The 6,017-nt window shown below is 45.3% G+C and overlaps 1 pseudogene; it reads left to right on the plus strand.

Annotated features, from left to right (window-relative positions):
• The first annotated feature begins 4,762 nt into the window (after positions 1-4,762).
• LOC108350619 (glyceraldehyde-3-phosphate dehydrogenase pseudogene) lies at positions 4,763-5,777 on the plus strand (annotated as a pseudogene).
• Positions 5,778-6,017: the final 240 nt, after the last annotated feature.

Here is a 6,017-nt window from a genome sequence, read left to right on the forward strand (position 1 = left end):
CGAATAAACATTAAGCTTAGGCTGGGTGGGATCTTGCTGCAAAGTCACCACTCCCTTAATCTCTTTATCTCCTTGAGCACAGGATTCAGCCCCATTTCACTACCTGGTGCTCCTTTATAACTCTAACTATACATTTTATATTTTTTCCTTTCTAAGCTTGCTATGCTTGTTCAAAAGCCTCTACATGAGTCTTACCCAGAGAACAAAGCCTCTGTTGGACTTTTTTGTAAATGTAATTAATATAAATCTCTTTTACCTTAGCCTCAGGCAGATTCTTCAGACAAGGGCAAAAAGCACCATATTCTTCACTAAAATATCACAAGAACAGTCTCTAGGCCACATATTGAAATTCTTCTCCACTGAAACCTCTTGGGCCAGGCCTACCACCCTCAGCACCAATGTCATCCATGTTACTACTAGGATGTCCCAGTAAGCACCACGTAAACCAAACCATGCTTCCCAAATCGAATTCCTCCCAACAAAAGCATGATCGAGCCTATCACAGCAACACTCCGTGCAAAATACTGACTTCTGCATTAATTAGGGTTTTCCAGCTGTGAACAGACACCATGACCAAGGCAACTCTTATGAGGACAGCATTTAATTGTGGCTAACTTACATTTTCAGAAGTCAATCCATTAACATAATGAAAGGAAGCATGGCAGCATCTAGGCAGACACGGTGCTGTAGAAAGAGCTGAGTGTTCTACATCTTGTTCTGATGGGAACCAGAAGACTGACATTTGCACATGGGCGGAGCTTTGAGCTCCCCCCAACCCCCACAGTGACACACTTCTTCCAACAGGGTCACACCTACTACAACAAGGCCACACCTCCAAATAGTGCCATTCCCTGGGCCAAGCATACACAAATCACCACATGGTCCAAGTGGTAGAGCAGCCTGCATAGCAGCCTGAACCTGTTGAAGAGCCTTCTCCTGTTCCAGGCCCTAGACAAAGCTAGTAGCTTTCTGAGTCATTTAGTATATGAGGCTCAGTAACACACCCAAGTGAGGACTGTGCTGTCTCCAGAATCCAAATAGATCTACTAAACTTTGTGCTTCTTTCTTGGTGGTGACAAAGACCAGGTGCAATAAGTTATCCTTCACCTTAGAAACATTACCTCTGCATGCCCCACACCACTGGACTCCTAAGAATTTCAATGAGGTAGATGATCCTTGACTTTTGGTTGGATTTATTTTCCATCCTCTGATACACATACATGTTACAAATGAGTACAAAGTGGCAGCAACCTCCTGCTCACATGGTCCCAGCAGCATAATGTCATCAATATAGAGCACCAATGACTATTTTATGAAGAGACAGATGATCAAGATCCCTTCTTACTAAGTTTATGACACAGGACATGAGAGTTAATACATCCTTGAGGTAAAACTGTAAATGTATACTGCTGGCCTTGCCAACTGAAAGCAAATTGCTTCTGGTGGTCCTTATGGACAGGTACTGAGAAGAAGGCATTCGCTAGGTCAATAGCTGCATACCAGGTACAGGGAGATGTGTTAGTTTGCTCAAGTCACGGAACTACATCTGGTACAGCAGCTGCAATGGGAGTTACTACCTGGTTTAGTGTTCGATAGTCAACCGTCATTCTCCATGATCCACCTGTCTTCTGCACTGGCCAAATAGGAGAGTTAGAGGGAGATGTGGTGGGAACCACCACCCCTTCATCTTTCAAGTCCTTGATGGTGGCAGTAATTTCTACATTTCCTCCAGGAATACGATACTGTTTTTTGATTCACTATTTTCTTTGGCAGAAGCAACTCTAAAAACTCCCATTTAGCCTTTCCAACCATAATAGCCCTCACTCCACAGGTCAGGGGACCAATGTAAGAATTCTGCCAACTTCTAAGTATATCTATCCCATTTATACATTCTGGAACTGGGGATATGACCCACAGGATGTGTTCTGGGACCTACTGGACCTACCAAGAGTTAGACATCAGTCAAAACTCCATTAATCATCTGGTCCTCATAAGTTCTCACTTTAACTGATGGGCAAAAATGATGCTTGGGATCTCTTGGGATCAGTGTCAGTTCAGAACCAGTAACCAATAGATACTGGAAAGTCTAACTGTTTCCTTTCCCCCAGTGTACAGTTGCCCTTGTAAAAGGCCGTAGGTCCCTCTGGGGAGGAACTGGAGAAAGGCTAACAAGTAAAACTGCCAGCTGTCTTATCAAGGTTGCTCCTCAGGGGAGCCTGGCCACCACTTCATTCAAAGGGTTCATTCAAGGGGTTCTGGGACTGCAAACTGGCTCAAGTCTGGAAATTGATTCATTGGCCGAGATTGCCTTTTGCCATGATCCAATGTAGCCTTCCTTTCATTTGTTTAAGAACTTGTATGCTTATACAGATCAAACAGAAATGAGGTAGTGGCCCAGATTAAAGGTATGCCTCAAGATCTGGATTAAAAGTGTGTGTGTCTTCCAGCGTCAAGATCTAGATCAGAACTTGTGTCTTCTGGCCTCAAGATCTAGGTCACAGGTGTACCTACCATTTCCGAACTCTATTCCAGATATAGTCAAGTTGATGTCACAAATAATAATAACAATAATAATAATAGTAATAAAAGCAAAACTACAGACCTATGCATTAAGGAGGCAGAGGCCTGGTCTACATAACAAGTTACAGGGAAGCCAGTATTATATACTGACAGCCTGTCTCAAAAAGCAAACATGAAACCTACCCTTTACATATACATACCTGTATCTTTATGTGTGTGCATATATAACTATAAACAATAAAGTAATAAGGATTCAGCCTAGCATTTCAGGCATGCATCGGCATGTATCAGCTGGTCTTTTTTTTTTTAAAGATTTATTCATTTATTATATTATATAAGTAGCTGTCTTCAGATACGCCAGAAGAGGGCATCAGATCTCATTACAGATGGTTGTGAGTCACCATGTGGTTGCTGGGAATTGAACTCAGGACCTCTGGAAGAGCAGTCAGTGCTCTTAACCGCTGAGCCATCTCTCCAGCCCTCAGCTGGTCTTTATAACTAAGTTACCCCACCACATCTCTTGTGTATGTAGCTGTGTGTGCAAGGATATGAGCAAGTGTGTGTGTGTATCTGTTGTGTTCATGTGTTTGGAGGCCGGAAGTCAATGTCAGGTGTCTTCCTTGGTCCTTTTCCACCTTATTTTTTAATACAAGGTCTCTCAGTGAAGTTCACTGAAGGAGCTTGCCAGTTTGGCTTTATTGGCTGGTCAGAAAGCTGCAGGGGCCGAGTATTTCCTCCTCCCTAGCTAACGCTAGGTGGAAGGCTGCAAGCATGAAATCATGAGGTGAATTCTATGCAAATAATCTCTGAAGCAACTACACTCAAAAGGAAGTAAACCGGGAGCAGACACGGTGGTACACACCTTTAATCCCGGAAATGGAACTTCTGTTGACTAGGTTGGCACGGAACTCAGATTGCTAGCCTCTGCCTCCTGAGTGCTGAGATAAGAGTATACTCACTCCTCCATGTTCCATTTGAACGCATTCAACATAAAAAGACTTTTTTTTTTTTTTTTTTTTTTTGCTTCTTTACAGGACTGGGCACTGAACTCAGAGTGCCTAACCTTAAAAACTTTAATTTGTTTGTATTTTTAGGGACCGACCACAGCAAGATGGTTCCATAGTAAGAGGACTTGTTGCCTTTCCAGCACTATCATGGAGGCTCTCAACCATCCAACTCCAACTGCAGGGAATCCAAAGCTCTCTTCTGACGTCTGAGAGCACATGGTGCACACAAGGTGCACATATATAGATACATACAGACAGAATACTAACACACATGAAATGACTCTGTAACATACATTTTTTTTTCTTTTCTTTTTTTTGGAGCTGGGGACCAAACCCAGGGCCTTGTGCTTGCTAGGCAAGCGCTCTACCGCTGAGCTAAATCCCCAACCCCTGTAACATACATTTTTAAAAATGGATGAACACCTAAAAGCACTTGCTGCCCTTCCAGACAACATAAGTTTGATTTCTAGTACCCACCCACATTGACCAACTCACAAGGCACTGCCAGCTCCAGAGGAGCCAATGCCTCTGGGTCCTGGGAGCACCTGCATTCACAGGCACAGACACACGTGCATAGTGTAAGAAAAAGCAGGAAAAAAGGCAATTGAAAAATGAAATCAAAGAGATCTGCCAACAGCTTTTTAAAATATGAAGAGTATATTAAAATAAAAAGTTGTTTCTTTTGTTTTTATTTTTTAACAATTTATTTATGTATATGAGTACACTGTGCTGGGATTAAAGGCGTGTGCCATGCAGCCGCCTGACTTTTCTGGGTTTTCTATCTCAGGCTCTTTCTGCTCCTTTCTCTCTAGCTCAGCTAGCAGTGGCTCTCCACAGTTCCTTCACGCGTGCCCTGAACAGCTCCTCAAGAGCACCCATCATCACAGTCCCCTGTGAAGCACTATTTCCTTGGAACACTCCCATTTTTCACAGCACTGTCCCACATATGGGAGTGTCTATTTCTGAGTTTCTGTCTCTCCTCTAGTATGAAAGCTCACTGAGGACAGTGTGCCCTTCCTGGTCCTATTAACTGGTGCATCCCAGTACCCAGAAAAAAATGTGCGTCTTGGAAATCCTTTCAATTGTTGGATGAAAAGATATGGAAGTGAACTGAGTTGTCTACAAAAGGCAGGTGGGAGGAAGTCTCCACAGTTCTGGGGTGCAGTTCTCCCTCAGACGATTAAAAACTTACAGAATGGCTATCTTCTCCTCCCTGTTCCAGAGACAGCTGCATCTTCTCGTGCAGTGCTAGCCTTGACTCATAGACAAGATGGCGAAGGTCAGTGTGAACAGATTTGGCCGTACTGGGCGCCTGGTTACCAGGGCTGCCTTCTGCTCTGTGTCTGGCAAAGTGGACATTGTTGCCATCAACCAACGACCCGACCCCTTCACTGACCTCTACTACATGGTCTACATGTTCCAGTATGACTCTATCCATGGCAAGTTCAACGGCACAGTCAAGGCTGAGAATGGGAAGCTTGTCATCAACGGGAAGCCCAGCACCATCTTCCAGGAGCGAGATCCCGCTAACATCAAATGGGGTGACGCTGGTGCTGAGTATGTCATGGAGTCTACTGGCGTCTTCACCACCATGGAGAAGGCTGGGGCTCACTTGAAGGGTGGGGCCAAAAGGGTCATCATCTCCGCCCCTTCAGCTGATGCCCTCACGTTTGTGATATGTGTGAACCACAAGAAATATGACAACTCCCTCAAGATTGTCAGCAATGCATCCTGCACCACCAACTGCTTAGCCCCCTGGCTAAGGTCATCCATGACAACTATGGCATCGTGGAAGGGCTCATGACCACAGTCCATGCCATCACTGCCACTCAGAAGACTGTGGATGGCCCCTCTGGAAAGCTGTGACATCATGGCCGTGGGGCAGCCTAGAACATCATCCCTGCATCCACTGGTGCTGCCAAGGCTGTGGGCAAGGTCATCCCTGAGCTGAATGGGAAGCTCACTGGCATGGCCTTCCATGTTCCTAACCCCAATGTATCTCTTGTGGATTTGACATACCGCCTGGAGAAACCTGCCAAGTATGATGACATCAAGAAGGCAGTGAAGCAGGCATCCAAGAGCCCACTAAAGGGCATCCTGGGCTACTCCTGCAACTTCAACAGCAACTCCCACTCTTCCACCTTTGATGCTGGGGCTGGCGTTGCTCTCAATGACAACTCTATAAAGCTCATTTCCTGGTATGACAATGAATATGGCTATAGCAACAGGGTGATGGACCTCATGGCCTAATGGCCTCCAAGGAATAAGAAACCCTGGACCACCCACCCCAGCCCAGCAAGGACACTGGGAGCAAGAGAGAGGCCCTCAGTTGCTGAGGAGTCCCCGTCCCAACTCAGCCCCCAACACTGAGCATCTCCCTCACAATTCCATCCCGGACCCCATAATAACAGGAGAGGCCTAGGGAGCCCTCCCTTCTCTCTTGAATCCCATCAATAAAGTTCGCTGCACCCATCCCACCCCCAAAAAAAA

This window comes from Rattus norvegicus, chromosome 3, assembly GCF_036323735.1.
Source record: "Rattus norvegicus strain BN/NHsdMcwi chromosome 3, GRCr8, whole genome shotgun sequence".
NCBI classification, from domain to species: Eukaryota; Metazoa; Chordata; class Mammalia; order Rodentia; family Muridae; genus Rattus; species Rattus norvegicus.